A 17,522-nucleotide genomic window follows, 5' to 3' on the forward strand; every position below is an offset into this window, starting at 1 on the left:
TTTTTTTTTTCTTCTCTTTTTTTTCTTTTTTCTTCTTTCTTTGTTATCTTACCATTTTCTTTATCAAAAGCCATAATTTAAAAGAGCAACTAGTATATAAATAGCTAATGGACACAGTCTGTACTTCCCCTTTACCTTACAAGGACAGAGCAGTGCAAAATGAGTGCCCTAATTGCCCTGGTCCCTCAGTGAGTCCTGGGCCAATAGCCCACACAGCCCCAGCTGTCCCAAAAAGGAGGCCTCTGGGTAGTACAGAATGGGACATGCTTCGTTAGCATTCACTATAGACCCACCCTTAGTACCAAGATGAAATAAGAATGAATCACACAAAAACACTGCAGGCCCACACTACTTTGGTTTCAGGTGGCTTGCTAGGGCAAAGCCCTGTGCAGAGTGTAGCAAAACATCTAATTTGATGTGTGTTTCAGATCCAGCCACTGTTTCAATGTGCCCCCAACCCAGAGCACCCCGAGAACCCCAGTCCCATACGTGTATCAGTTTTAGCCACCCTGGCAGCCTCCCTCATGTGTGGAGCACCCCAGAGTACTCCCACCCTTGCTAGCCTCAGTCAGTTCCAGCTGCCCAGCCAGGGAATCCACTGTGCTGAAAACCATGGGATACACAGGTGTGCCCCCATTTCAATGTAAGCAGTCTTGACAGGACATATTTTGTGTACAGAGCCCAAGAACCACATTGGCCCATGCCCACTATAATGTTAGCTGTCTTGCCAGGACACCCTCTGAGTAGAGCACCCCAAGATCTCTAAAACTGTACTCTTCCACAACTTCAGCCACCCTATCAGGGTACTCACTGTACATACAGTCCAGGAATATCCCAGTTTACATCCATTTATACTTTATCTTGCTAAGGTGTCATGTGTGTGTAGAGCCCCAGGTCCCCTTGCTTTGCACTCACTTTATTTTCAACTACCCTTCTAGAGCACCTTCTCACAGAGAGCTTAGAGACTTCTTGGCCCACACACTGAATCAGCTCCACATACCGCACTAAGGCAGTCACTGCACAGAGTGCCTTAGGACACCCATTTCAGCTTCAGCTAACCTACTAAGGTGTGTAGAAACTAAGGACACCTTGGCCTAGATCCAATTCAGTTGTAGCTGAATTTAGCCCTTGCCTTGTAGCTGTCCTGACAAGGTGCCCTCTATGTGGAAAGCCCCAGGACCCCTGGCACAAACCAGCCCCTGCTCCAACAAGGCACCAAGTCACCAAGCACACTCAGTCCTTAGAGCACAATATGATCTCTTAATGCATTAGGGTTTCTATCTTAATAGTCAGACAATTACATGATTTTGAAATAAATTTTGCTATTGTCAAATAATGTTTCCACATTGGCTGATGGATTCATAAAACTAGTGTTTTAAATACAATTTTTAAGAAAAATACTGTGTTTCTGATTATATGAGACAGCTTCAATATCTAATATCCAGGCATACATGAAAAACGAAAATTAGTAGATAAATTTTTCCAAAGATATATAGGCTTCTGGTATGTACATGCATAACATTTTTAAAAGTTTTTTAATGTTTATTTATTTTGAAGAGAGAGAGGGGAACAGATTGCGAGCAGGAGAGGGAGACACAAAATCCGAAGCAGGCTCCAAGATCTGAGTTGTCAGCACAGAGCCAATGTGGGACTTGAACTCAAGAACCACGAGATCATGACCAGAGCCCAAATCAGAAGCTTACCAACTGAGCCACCCCGGAACCCCAATGCATAACATTTTAAAATAAATACCTTTTATTAAGACAGGTTATTAAGTACAAGGCAATTTGGAAACATTTGATGACCTGTCTCAGTTTTCTATCTTATGTATCAAAATGTGGTAGGAGCATTATTACATTGCTAAAAACAATGTGCCTTAGAACATTACCTGAAATTAACATGAACTATAAGTGAAGTTGTTATTCCTGTTAAATAGAAGAGAAGGAACAGAAGTCACTGTTATATGCATTTGTTTTGATGATTGAAACAACAGGGAAAGAGCTTAGCACATGCAAGACAGATACTGAATATTCACTAGCAGCTAGCGGCTGTCATCACCATCAGAGACAGCATCTTGCAAAGTAAGCATGCACAAGAAATGTCCATCATTATTACTTCCTAGGGCTTAGCCTTAAGTACTTCTGTGATCTTTTATCAGTATCAAATATTCTAGGCCACTGAGCTTAACTGAGTCATGGGTCCTTATCAGGGCTCCTACTTTTTACTACTGGCTTTTTACTGATGATGGTGATTGTCTCCAGGTCATCTTAGCTGGGCTATGGCCTGCAAGAAGGCAGAGTAAAAGATGTAGAATGAGTTTATCAATAGAGGTTTAGAATGAAAGTACCTGCACAGCAATTGTCATGTGCCCTAGTGTTTTTATTTTATAGCATTTCTGATACCAACAATCATAGCATCTCTCCTATGGGAAATCCATGGTATACTTATGCAGAGAAGTAGGAACTTCATCAGGGTGACTTGCTAGTCACATAATATTGCACCAGCAGTGGGTTCTGGGATTTATTCTGCTAAGTCACCACGATTGTCCTCCAGTAGACATACTCTGGGATATCTACAGTGAATGGAAGAGTTCTCTGTCTGCCTTCCATGTGCCTTCCTTCTTCTCTGTCTTTACCTGCATCCCTTTAGTGTCCCTTCCTCCCTATCATGCTTTCACCATTGCACCTTTCCTTCTTACTTTCTCTCAGGGCTCTCAGTATCACTTGAATTTCTCTTGATTGTTTCTTCTTGGAAGAATTCATGATGAAATACTACATAGGAAACCAAGATAATATTATGTATATCCCATGATAATGGAGCATACAAAAATTAGTAAGCCTATTGATTCATAAAGGTGTAAAAGTATGAGAAGTTGAAAAGTGAGTTAAAGATGAGGAGGTCAGTTTCCCTAAGAAGCAGCCTCTGAGATGGAGATTTGCTTTCAAAATGTTTATTGGAGAATACTATGAGATTAATCTCTGCAAAGGGGTGAAGGGAGCTAAACTGCAACACTGAGGCTTCAGCCAATTCCAGAAGGAGGTCTGGAGCTGGGATGGCCCCTCAGAGGGGTCCTAAATGGAAGCTTGGAGGACAGACCTCTTACCCTGTAATGACCAGTTTTAGAACATGACTTGCCCTCCCCACCATGTAAGGGGTTCTTTTCTGGCAAGAGAAATTCCTGGACAGTAAGCATCACCTAAAAGTTGTCAGTTACAAACATTTCCAGCAGTTGGGGAATAAATGCTTTCATTCTACAGATGGGGTCTGGGTAATCACCATAGTATATATACTGTACCATGGCAACATCAAACAACAGGAAAATAAAACACACAAAAACTTTAATTAGTACCTTAAAATTTTATTTGTTACATAGAATTCTCAGAAATTAAAAGAAAAAATGCAACTGAATATTCATATAGTATTTGGTTTCATTCCATGTAATCTACCAAGTAAATCCAGCATTATCTGTCACTCTTAAATAAACTCAGTAAATTGTTAAGAATATAGATCACCATTTTCAGGTGCTCAATTACTTCACTGATTTTATTTCATTCAATATGATCAGTGTGCCCTTAATCTGAGGCAAACCCATATCATACTTTGGCACAGGTAAGGCACAAGTCACTGACAGCCTCTAGGAGCTTAAAATAGAGTGAAAGTTGTTGGATTCACAGTGAATAACAACAAAGCAAAACAATGATTGCAATAGTGGGGATTGATCCCAGCACTGTGTAACAAGTAGAGAAGATGAGAACCACAACAGCTAACATTTCAGTTGCATCAGATGTCGACAGTTTGATTTAGCATCTAAGTGAAATACCAAGTCATTTAGTGTAACAAAAATATCATTGAAGGTATTACATGAAGAGCAATACATCCTAACAAATTAATTTGAAAGTGAGTCACCTAAATGATTTTTGATGGCTTGAATAAGCCACTGATTTTATAAACAAACTTAATTCCTAACCTAATAGACTGCACAAGTAACCTACTTTATAAGTATTCTTTGAGTGTTGTGACACCATATTGTGGATCATTATTAAGAAAATAAGCATATATTTGATATTCTTCTATGGGAGGAGGGCAGACAGACAAATGGAGAGTAAGTGATGGAGTGCCTCCCTCTGAACACCAGAAGAGAACTCTTGGCTTTTACCACATCTGTTCCTTTGCTCAGGTTCCTATTGGTAGATCTTGTGCAGTGATACATTGTCAAAGACAGGGAGACTTGTCACACTTCTACATCCTTTCACTCATTAGGAACTAGTTTTTTAATAGCTCCAAAATGACCTCAAGATTCTCCGTATTTTTGTGGATCTCCCTTATGCTCTATGACCAACAGAATGCCCATTATGTATCACTTTTAAAAATGTGATAGCTGCTGTTCTATTTAGGGTACATCCTTTGATTAGAGTACATCAAATCTGTGATGGTGTGCATCATTATTGTCATAGGCTACTGTAATTTATATAGTTAGCATTGAATTTTGTCTAAGGGATAAATAACTCCGAGGAAAACTTCAAAAATGTTAATTGTTTACACTTATTATAATAATACTAGCAATGAGATTATGAAGCTATTCTGTTTTACTATAAACAAACAAGTAATTACGTTAATGACTACAGGAAGTAAGATTTTTGTAATAAGAAGGAAAAAAGAAATAAACACGATTAAAAAACAATGTTTAGGGCGCCTGGGTGGCTCAGTCGGTTAAGCGGCCGACTTCAGCTCGGGTCATGATCTCGCGGACCGTGGGTTCAAGCCCCGCATCGGGCACTGTGCTGACAGCTCAGAGCCTGGAGCCTGTTTCGGATTCTGTATCTCCCTCTCTCTGACCCTCCCCCGTTCATGCTCTGTCTCTCTCTGTCTCAAAACTAAATAAACGTTAAAAAAAAAAATTAAAAAAAAAAAAAAACAATGTTTAAAATCCTATCATCCTAAATTCCAAATGGAAATACAATTGAAAATTATTAACTTAAAAAATACATGTTTCCAAGTTTTATAGCAGTGAAAAAAAAAAACAGGTGTTAAGAGTAGGATCTCAAGATGCCATCCAATCCCCCATAAAAAATAAATGGAGCAAATTTGCACAGAAAATGGCCAATTCCATATCTGGAACAGGGGTGTGCAGGATGAGCCTGAGTCATCTTGATTTTCAGCGGGTAATTATCTGTCAAAGACAATGAAATTGTGTTTAAAATATTATACTGGACAATTCGAGCATCATAATAAGTATTGATGTCAGTGAATTAAAATATATTAGATATCCCTCAAATCATAATGACACTAAAAGAAAGTGAGAAACAGAAAAAAAAAGACAATTTATTGAATATTCCTTTGACATAAGCTCACTAGTCAGAGCATTTATAATTAAGGAAAAAGCTAGAAATATAGTGACTATAAAACAAAAGAATAAAAAATCTGAGGAAATTGAATTACTAGTGTACTAAATGGCAGTCATTTTTAAACATCCATTAAACATACAAATAGAGACATTATTTGTGATTTGATAGAACTTGCAGCACATTGAGAAATGAAGATCCCAAGATCTTAAATGAAGAAATTACCAAGATCTTAAATGAAGAAATAGGGACAGAGCACAGAGTATATGAAAATTTCGCATGCACCTCATGAGTTTCATCCTGAGATTGCAAGGCTATGGAAAGTATTCAAAGAAATGTCAACGAAGGGAACATTGCCTCATTTTATTCCATTCCATTTCAATTTTAAATTGAGATTAAAAGATTTAGGTATAAACATTGGGGTACAAGTGCCCCTATATTAAAATGCTGATGGGGCAGGACTAAAAAATAGCAGAATGCTAGAGACAGAGAAATACTGTCCTTATGGCAGCAAGCGTCATGAGGTGACAAGGAAAAACTCACCCGAGAATATCCATAGATTAAAAAAATAATAATAATGGAACTTTCTGTATGAACAGGATGTAGTATAAGATGCAGACACAGAGATGCACTTAAAATTTAAAAGAATAGAGATAAGAAATCCCTACCTCTGGTTCTTTCTATTTACTCTCTTCCCTCTGAAACCTGAGATAAAAATGAGTCCTTGGAGGGGCGCCTGGATGGCTCAGTCGCTTAAGCCTCTGACTCTTGATTTCAGCTCAGGTCATGATCTCACTCTGAGTGAGATCAAGCCCTCCACCCCCACTCCTGGCTTGCTCTGCGCTGACAGCACAGAGCCTGCTTGAGACCCTCTCTATCTTTCTCTCTCTGCCCCGCCCCTCTCATGCTCTCTAAGTTAATTAATTTATTGATTGATTTTTTTTTTTTTTTTTGCAAAATGAATTATTCAGAATAGTACAGGAAATAATAGGAGGGCATTTGTCCACAATGGTTAAGAACTAGAATCTCTGTTAGGAGGATGCATTAGAGATAATAGGAGCATGAAGGGGATTGCTGGGCATACTGAGAGTACAGTGGGCATAAGAGACCGTGCATGCAGTGGCTACACTTTTCTCTATTTTGTCATTTGCTCCAGTGTTGCTAACTCAGAGAAGTCAAGAAGACTATGGCTTAAGTACGATCCAAGCAACATCATGGGTTTGGCAGACAGCCGATTTCTGTCAACAAAATGTATATATGATGAGAGATCACACATGGATAAAATCTGGAAGAAGATAGATCTGAGTGGTTTTGTTTTGTTTTGTTTTGTTTTGTTTTGTTTTGTTTTTGTTTGTTTTTTGAGTAAGTAAAATATGTCAAATGAGTGGATAGTGGGGACGGCTGATTTGGGGTGAAATACAAAATATTTGCCTACTAATACTGGCACACAAACTTGTAAGGGTCATAGAGTTTAAGAAGCTCTATCCACATCTCTTACACCTCTGTCAGATTTGAGGACACAAAATGTTTGTTCACCTTCACGTTGAAATAGAGAGGAGAGAAATTTTCTGATTTTTGTTGAAAATTAGTGTGAACATTGAGAAGAATTAACTCCATTGGTCACTGTGGTATTTCATTCACCCCCCCCCCATTTTTTTTTTATCACAGTCAGAGGCACTTCCTTTTTTTTAATATGAAATTTATTGTCAAATTGGTTTCCATACAACACCCAGTGCTCATCCCAATGAAATCTGACTCCCCAGCGTGCACCAAGAACTGTGGCAATAATGAGCAGGTATAGCTTCACATGTGATACACATGTACACACCTGCACATACATGCTTTCACATGCACATATGCACCACGGTGAGATTTGCTGACGAACAGTTTGGAGAGCCTTGGGAAAGATTTAGATAGAAATGTTTTTCAGGGTTTTACAATAGTCATACATAATTGTAATTGAAATTACCAGCATTGATGGAAACTTGAGGTACTCAAAGTTTGATGAAGGTAGGTAATTTAGAATGGCACTAAGCCATAAATGGCCTTGTACATAACAAAGTGCTATTATATATACTTAAAAACAACTTGAAAATAAAAAAAAATCCTTTCCCCAGGCAATTAAAAGAATATCTTTAAGGTACCCTCAGTTGCACTCAAACAAATTGAGACAATAAGCCATTCTTGGTTTTGTTTTTTCAAGACCATGATAAAAATTGTGAAGACTAGGAAACTGTCCTGCAAAGAGTTGTGTGTCCTCCAGAACATTTAAATCCTTTGGCACATTCTTCCTTGACATCTTGTCTTCTCAATGGTGCATCTGATCTCTCATTGAATTATTCCACAATGCTTGTTGTATTTGTATCTATAATGTTTTTTAAACCTATCCCTTCTCCATTCCCTTTACTCAGAACATTAAACTTCTATTATTTCTACTGAATCATCGGTGTAGTTATCTGTGTCACACAGAATGATTGCAGTTATGTTGTAAAAAAGAACATCCACATAAAGGTAAGTAAAGATGAAAAACACGTAGGGGAAGTTTCCATAGTATGTTAATTTAAGAGTCTCAGAAGGAAACTGCAGAGTTGGTATTTCTGAGATCCTTTTTGTTTCCCCCAATCACACATTTATGGCATCACTTAAAATACCATAATGCATCTTCATGGATTGGAAGCCTTAATATTGTCAAGATGTAATTCTTCTCAACCTGTTATATAGGTTCAATGCAGTCACAATAAAAATCCCAGAAAATTATTTTCTGGTTATCAATAGCTTTTTCTAAAGGTTATATGGAGAAGGAAAAGACAGAGAATAGTCAACACAATATTCAAGGAAATGAACAAGTTGGAGAACATTAAGAAGTTAAGAGAGGAGAAAATCTGGGGCATCTAGCATATGGCAATGGCTTTCTAAATGCAACACCTAAGGAAGAATCTTGAAAGAAATAATTGATAAATTGGGCTTCACTAAAATCAAGTGTGCAAAAGACACTCTAGAGAATAGAAAGATAAGTCAGTCTGGGAGAAAATACTTGCAAAAGACAAATATAGCAAGGGACTATTGTCCAAAATATATCAATAAATCTTAAAAATCAACAATAAGAGAATAAACAACTTGATTAAAAATGGACAAAAGTTCTGAATATACACCTCATTGAAGAAGACATACAGATAGCAAATAAGTATATGAAAAGATGCTCAATATCATGCTCAATGGATTGCAAACTATAACAGCAATGAGATACTACTACACACCTACTAGAATGTTCAAAAACCAAAACATCGACAATATCACATCCTAATGAGGATGTGGCAAATAGGAATTCTCATTCATTGCTTGTGGGAATGCAAAATGTTACAGCCACCTTGAAAGACAGTTTGGCAATTTCTTATGAAATAAAATATAGTCATACATTCTATCAATAACTTCTCTTGATATTTACACAAAGGGGGTTGAAAAATTATGTTTTAGTAAAAACCTGCACATGAATTCTTATAGCAGTTTTATTTACAATTGCCCACACTTGGAAGTGATGAAGATATCTTGGTGAATGGATAGATAAACTGTGGTATATACAAATAATGGAATATTATTCAGTGCTAAAAAGAAATTAACTAGCAAGCAAAAAAAAATACATATAGGAAACTTAAATGCATATTATTGAGTGAAATAATCTGAAGAGGCTACATACTGTAGGATCCCAGCTATATGATATTCTGGAAAAGGCCAAATCATGATGACAATACAATATCAGTGGTTTCCAGACACTAGGGGGGTGGGGGGGGGGGGTGGGAGGGGTAAACAGGTTGAAGACAGGATTTTGAGGACAGTGAAATTATTCCTAATGACACTATAAATGTGGATTAATGTAATTATACATTTGTCAAAAAATACAGAATGTACATCAGGATTAAACTCTAGTGTAAATAATGCACTTTAGATGACAATGCTTTCTCAATGTAGGGCCAGGGTTTTTAACAAATGTGCCACTCTGATGGTGATCATAATGGGGGAGGCTGTGAATGCATGGGGTTGAGGACTTATAAGGACACTTTATACTTTCTGATCAAGAATGCTGCATATATATATATATATATATATATATATATATATGCTTTAAAATAAAATCTACCAAAAATATTGAGAATGATTTTGAAAGAAAACATAGCATATTAAACGTATGGGATTTGCTAAGGCAGCATTAAGATGGAAATATATAGCTATAAATGCTTACACCAAAAAAGAACATTCTCATTTCAATAGCCTAATTTTATACCTTGAGGGAAGTTTTAAAATAAATCAAATAAACCCAAAGCTAGCCAAAGAAATAAAAAAAATAGAGTGAAGATAAATAAAATAGGGAATAGAAAACAATAGAAAATGAATCACTGAAAAAAAAGTTGTTTCTTTAAAAATAGCAACAAAATAGACAAACTTTTATTTAGACTGACAAAGAATATAAGAGAGAAGACATAAATATTTATTATCAGAATTAAAGTGAAAATACTATACTGAATTTACAAAAACAAGGAGGATCACAATAGAATACTGTGAACAGCAAACTACACCAACCAATTGCATAGCCTAGATGAACTTGACAAAATTTTTTGGAAATATTCAAATTCTGAAAATTGACTCAAAAGGAAATATAAAATAGCAACATCGTCGAATAAGAGATTAAATCAGTATTCAAAAAAAATGTACTACTCTGGTGGGGATATTGATAATGGGGAAGCCTCTCAACAAAAGCTTAGCATCACATGTCTTCAGTGGTAATCACTACCAAACTGTTAAAGAAGAATTAATACAAATCTTTCACAGAAAGTTCTAAAAACTGAAGAGAAGGGGAAAATTCCTAACTCATTTTGTCAGGCCAAATTAACACTAATATCAAAGCCAGGAAGTCAGAGTATATATCCATGGTATATAAAGAACTTAGAAAACTCAACATCAAAAATATCTGATTAAAAAATATGCAATAGACATTTTACCAAAAAAACTATATATATATATATATATATATATATATATATATATATATTTATATATCCAACAGATTCATGAAAACATACTCAACAGCACTAACCATCAGGGAAATGCAAATCAAAATGCAAGTCAGAATAGCTAAAATCAAAAAGACAAGAAATAAAAAAAAAACACAAGAAATAACAAATGTTGATGAGGATGTGGAGAGAAAGGAATCCTTGTGCATTGTTGGTGGGAATGCAAATTGGTGGCAACTGTTGTGGAAAACATTATATAGGTTCCTCAAAAAGTAAAAATAGAACTCCATAGTATCTAATAATTCCACTACTGGGTTTTTACCCAAAGAAAATGAAACACTAATTCAGAAAGATATATGCATTTCTACTTTTATTTCAGTATTATTTACAACAGCCAAGATATGGAAGCAACCTAAGTGTCCATCCATAGATGAATTGATAAATACATATGTCTTGGAATATTACTCAGCTATAAAAAAGATGAGATATTATCATTTGCAGCAACATAAATGGACCTAGAGTATCTATAGCTAAGTGAAATGAGTCAGTGAAAGACAAATACCCTATGACTTCATGCAGTTGTGGAATTTAAGAAAGAAAACAAACAAACAAATATAAAAAATAGACTCATAAATAGGGATAACAAACTGGTGCATGCCAGAGGGGAGTTGAGCAGGCAGATGAGTGAAATAGGTGAAGAGAATTAAAGGTATACTTATCTTGATGAGCACTGAGTAATGTATAGAGTTGTTGAATCACTTTGTACTACATACTACGCTGTACATGTAAATCTAATATAACACTGTATAACACTGGAATTAAAATAATAAAATGAATAAAAATGAAATTAATCTTTCAAAAGAACTCCACATATAGAAATATCACAAGGCATAATATAAAAAAAAAAAAAAACAAGCACAGCCATATCCTGTTAAATGTTGGTTAGAATAAAATAAAAACTATAAATCAAAGAAAGGAGCATACTTATTGTGATGAACACTGAGGAATGTATATAACTGTTGAATCAATATGCAGTGCACCTGAAACTAATATAACACTGTATGTTAATTATACTTCAATAAAAATAAATACAAAATGAAAGTATGATACATAGAAAAAATTAATGATGAAAGGTAATACATGCAGATAATAAAATACAAAAACCAACTCAGTGATTATATTTTTTAAAAAGCCAAGAAATCAAGAAAGAAAAGAAACTACAGATCATTATTCCTAATTATCTGATCACAGTTGCAATTTTCTAAACAAAATACTAGCAAACTGAAATCAATGACACATTACAAGGATTAAACACCATGACCAAGTAGATGTATCCCAGATGTACAGCGATGATTCTACTAAGAAAATCAGTCTATGTAGTACACCATGTGAATAGAACAAAGGAAATAAATACCTTCTCAACTGACAAAGAATTTAATAATATCCAACACTCTTTCCTAATATAAGTACTCAGAAAACAAAGAATAGACGAGGACTTCCTCAACATAATAATGTAGTAAAGAGCTTTAATTTTTTTTAATGTTTTTATTTATTTTTGAAAGTGAGAGAGATACAGAGAATGAGCAGGGGAGGAGCAGAGAGAGAGGGAGACACAGAATTTGAAGCAGGCTCCGGGCTCTGAGCCATCAGCACAGAGACTGATGCGGGGCTCGATCCCACAAACTATGAGTTCATGACCTGAGCCAAAGGCAGATGCTCAACCAACTGAGCCATCCAGGCGCCCCTGTAGTAAAGAGCTTTAAAAGTTGACAGATTTTATGCTTTTTGATCGCAATATTCCATAGCATATATATACAACATCTTCTTTATCCATTCATCAGTCGATGGATACTTGGGCTGTTTCCATAATTATGGCTATTGTTGATAACACTGCTATAAACACTGGGGTTCATGTCTCCCTTTGAATTAGCATTTTTGTATCCTTTGGGTTAATACCTAGTGTTGTAATTGCTGGATCATAGGGTAGTTCTATTTTTAACTTTTGAGGATCCTCTAAAACTGTTTTCCAGAATGGCTACACCAGTTTACATTTCAACCAACAATGTAAAAGCGTTCCTTTTTCTCCATATCCTTGCCGACACCTGTTGTTTCTTGTGTTGTTGATTTTAACCTTTCTGACAAGTGTGACATGATATATCATTGTGTTTTTGATCTACATTTCCCTGATGATGAGTGATGTTGATAATCTTTTCATGTGTCTGTTGGTCAACTGTATGCCTTCTTTGGAGAACTGTCAGTTCATGTTTTCTGCTCATTTTAATTAGATGATTTGTTTTTTGGATGTTGAGTTGTACCATTTTTTATATACATTGGATTCTAACCCTTTATCAGATATGCCATTTGCAAATATCTTCCTCCATTCAGTAGGTTTAGATTTATTGATTGTTTCTTTCACCATGCAAATGGATTTTATTTTGATGTCATCCCAAAAGTGTACATTTGCTTTTATTCCCTTTGCCTTATAAGACATAACTAGAAAATTTTTGCTATGGTCAATATCAGAGAAATTACTGCCTGTGCCCTCTTCAGGGATTTTTATGGTTTCAGGTCTCACATTTAGGCCATTAATTATTTTTGATGTTTATTTTGTGTAGTGAATGAAAGTGGTGCTTTTTCATTCTTTTACATGTTGTGTCCAGTTTTCCCAACACCATTTGTTGAAAAGACAGTCGTTTTCCCATTGCGTTTTCATTCCTCCTTTGTAAAGGATTAATGAACCATATAACTGCAGATTCATTTCTGGATCTTATATGTTTATTTTATGACAGTACCATATTGTTTTAATTTAATTAATATTGCTGTTTGTAATTTAACTTGAAATCGGAAATTGTGATATTTCCAGTTTTGTTTTTCATTTCAAGATTATTTTGGCTTCATGGTCATTTACAATTCCATACAAATTTTAGGATTTTTTAATAGTTCTGTGAAAAATACTGTTGGTGTTTTGATAGGTATTGTATTAATTGTGTAGATTGCTTTGGGCAATGTAGAAATTTTCATAATATTTATTGTTTCAACCCATGAGCATGGATGCCTTTCCTTTTCTTTGTGTCATCTTGAATTTCTTTCATCAGTGTTTTATATTTTTCAGAGTACAGGTCTTTCACTCTTTGGTGAAGTTTATGTTTAGATATTTTATTGCTTTTAGCGAAATTGTAAATGGTATTGTTTTCATAATTTATCTTTCTACTGCTTCATTACAGCACATTCCTGTATGCAACACATTCCTATACAGTGATTTTGTATCCTGTGACTTCACTGAATTCATTTATCAGTTCTAGAAGTTTTTCAATGTTTTGGTTTTCTGTATATAGTATCATGCCATTTGCAAATAGTGAAAGTTTTACATATTTTTTACTAATTGGATGCCTTTTACTTTTTCTATTGTCTGGTTGCTGTGGCTTAGGACTTCCAGGACTGTGTAGAGTTAAAGTGGTGAGAGGGACATCCTTCTCTTGTTCTTGACCTTAGAAACAAAGCTCTCCCTTTTCCCCATTAAGGAAGGTGTATGCTGTGTGATTTTCATAGACGACCTTTATTATGTTGAGGTATATTCTCTCTAAACCTACTTTGCTGAGAATTTTATTCATGAATGATGTTATATTTTGTCAAATGCCTTTTATGCATCCATTGAAATGATGACATGGTTCTTTTTTCAATTTATTTATTTAAATTAAAGTTAGTTAACATACAGTGTAGTGTTGGTTTCAGGGGTAGAACCTAGAGATTCATCACTTACGTGTAACACCCAGTGTTCATCCCAGAAAGTGCCCTCATTAATGACCATCACCCATTTAGTCCATCCCCCACCGCCCCTCCAGAATCCCTCAGTTGATTCTTTTTATTTAAAAGTCTCTTATGGTTTGCCTCCCTCACTGTCCTTAGCAAACTCATAGGATATAAAACCAATGTACAGACATCAGTTTCATTTTTACACACCAATAATCAAGCAGCAGAAAGAGATATCAAGGAATTGATCTCATTATAATTGCACCCAAAACCATAAGATACTTAAGAATAAATGTAACCAGGGGCGCCTGGGTGGCTCAGTCGGTTAAGCAGCTGACTTCGGCTCAGGTCATGATCTTGCAGTCCGGTCCGTGAGTTCGAGCCCCGCGTCGGGCTCTGTGCTGACAACTCAGAGCCTGAAGCCTCTTTCAGATTCTGTGTCTCCCTCTCTCTGACCCTCCCCCGTTCATGCTCTGTCTCAAAAATAAATAAACGTTAAAAAAAATTAAAAAGAAAAAAAATAAATGTAACCAAAGAGGTGAAGACCTATGTGCTGAAACCTATAGAAAGCTTATGAAAGAAATTGAAGAGGAAACAAAGAAATGGAAAAACATTCCATGCTTATGGATTGGAGGAATAAATATTGTTAAAAAGTCTATACTACCCAAAGCAACGTACACATTCAGTGCAATGCCTACCAAATAACACCAGCATTCTTTACAGAGCTAGAACAAACAACCCGAAATTTGGAAACAGAAAAGACCCCCAAGTAGCCAAAGCAATCTTGGAAAAGAAAACCAAAGCTGGAGGCATCACAATCCCAGACTTCAACCTGTATTACAAAGTTGTAATCATCAAGACAGAATAGTACTGGCAGAAAAACAGACACATAACTCAATGGAACAGAATAGAGAACCCAGAATTGGACCCACAAAGCATGGCCACCTAATCTTTGATAAAGCAGAAGAATATCCAATGGAAAAAAGATAGTCTCTTCAGCAAATGGTGTGGGAAAACTGGACAGTGATAATCAGAATAAAACTGGACCACTTTCTTAAGCCATTCACAAAATAAATTCAAAATGGCTGAAAGATCTAAATGTGAGACAGGAAACTTCAAAATCCTACAAGGGATAAGAGGCAACAACTTATTTGACCTTGGTAGCAGTAGCTTCTTACTAGAAATATCTCCAGAAGCAAGGGAAACAAAAGCAGAAATGAACTATTGGAACCTCATCAAGAAAAAGCTTCTGCACAGTGAAGCAAAAAAATCAACAAAACTAAAGGGCAACTGGTAGAATGGGAGAAGATATTTGCAAATGACATATCACATAAAGGACTAGTGTCCAAAATCTATAAAGAACTTACCAAACTCAACACCCCCCCAAAAAAATAAATAACCCAGTAAAGAAATGGGCAGAAGGCATCCAGATGGCTAACAGACACATGAAAAGATGCTCAACATAACTCATCGGAGAAATACAAATCTAAACCACAAGGAGATACCATATAACACCTGTCAGAATGGCTAAAATTAACAACTCGGGACACAACAGATGTTGTAAGGGATGAGGAAAAAGGAAAACACTTTTGCACTATTGGTGGGAATGTAGACTGGTGAAGACACTCTGGAAAACAGTGTTGTGTTTCCTCAAAAAATTAAAATTAGAGCTACCCTATGACCCAGCAATTGAACTACTAGATTTTTATCCAATGAATATAAAAACTTGAAGGGGCACATGCGCACCAATGTTTATAGCAGTGCTATAAACATAGCCAAATTATGGAAAAAGCCCAAAAATCTGACGTCTGATGAATCGATAAAGAAGAGCTGGTATATAGGGGCGCCTGGGTGGCGCAGTCGGTTAAGCGTCCGACTTCAGCCAGGTCACGATCTTGCGGTCCGTGGGTTCGAGCCCCGCGTCAGGCTCTGGGCTGATTGCTCGAAGCCTGGAGCCTGTTTCCGATTCTGTGTCTCCCTCTCTCTCTGCCCCTCCCCCGTTCATGCTCTGTCTCTCTCTGTCCCAAAAATAAAAAAAAAAAAAAAAACGTTGAAAAAAAAAAGAAGAGCTGGTATATATATATGTATGTGTATATATATATATATATATATATATATATATATATATATATAAAGAATGAGATCTTGCCATTTACCACAACGTGTATGGAACAAGAGTGTATTATGCTAAGTGAAATAATTCAGTTAGAGAAAGAAAAATATCATATGATTTAACTCATGTGGAATTTAAGAAACACAACAGATGAACATAGGGGAAGGGAAGCAAAATATGATAATATGGTTCTTATTATTTATCTTATTGATGTACCTTTTCATGTTGACTATTTTGTGAATATTGAACCCCCCTTGAATCCTGGGAGTAACTATCACTTGGTTGTGGTAATGATTTTTTAAATGTATTATTGGATTCTGTTTGCTAATATTTTACTGAGAATTATTACATATATTCATGAGAGTAGTTGGCCTGTTATTTCCTCTCTCTCTCCTCTCTCTCTCTCTCTTTACTTTTCTTGTGGTGTCTTTATCTGGTTTTGGTATTAGGCTAGGTACTAGCCTCCTAGAATGAATTTGATACTTTTTATTCTTCTTGTATTTTTTGGAATAATTTAAAAGTTCCTCTTTAATGCTTGGTAGAATTTCTCTGTGAAACTGTCTGAACTTTTGTTTGTTGGGAGGCTTTTATTTTATTTTTCTGATTTAATTTCATTGCTGGTAATTGGTCTGTTCAAATTTTCTATTTCTTCTATTTCTTCCTGCTTCATTTTTGGTAGGTTATATGTTTCTAGGAATTTATCCATTTCTTCTAATATTTCCAATTGTTGGGATATAAATTTTCATAATATTTTCATAATTATTTGTATTTCTGTGGTGTTGGCTGTTTTTTTCTATCTCATTAGTAATTTTATTTTTGTCCTCTTTCTCTCTCTCTTTTTTCTTTTTTGTTGACCTTTTCAAATAACCAGCTCCTGGGTTCATTGACCTCCTCTAGTGTGTGTGTTTGTATGTTGTTTTGTTTTGTTTTGTTTTTAGTTTCTGTATTATTTATTTCTGCTCTAATTTTATTATTTTCTTCCTTTAGGTGGGTTGGGGTTTCTTTTGTTCTTCTATTTCTAGCTCCCTTAAGTGTAAGGTTAGGTTGTTTATTTGAGATTTTTTCTTTCTTCTTGATGTTGGCTTGTATTGCTGTATGCTTCCCTCTTAGAGCCACATTGCTTCATCCCAAAGATTTGGACCATTGTGTTTCATTTTCATTTGTCCCCATGTACTTTTTAATTCTTTGATTTTTAGGTTTAGCCACTCATTGTTTAGCAGTATGTTATTTAACCTCCATGTATTTGTGTTCTTTCCAGAATTTTGATTTCGATTGATTTCTAGTTTTATAGCATTGTGATCAGAAAAGATT

This window comes from Neofelis nebulosa, chromosome 1 (assembly GCF_028018385.1).
Source record: "Neofelis nebulosa isolate mNeoNeb1 chromosome 1, mNeoNeb1.pri, whole genome shotgun sequence".
NCBI classification, from domain to species: Eukaryota; Metazoa; Chordata; class Mammalia; order Carnivora; family Felidae; genus Neofelis; species Neofelis nebulosa.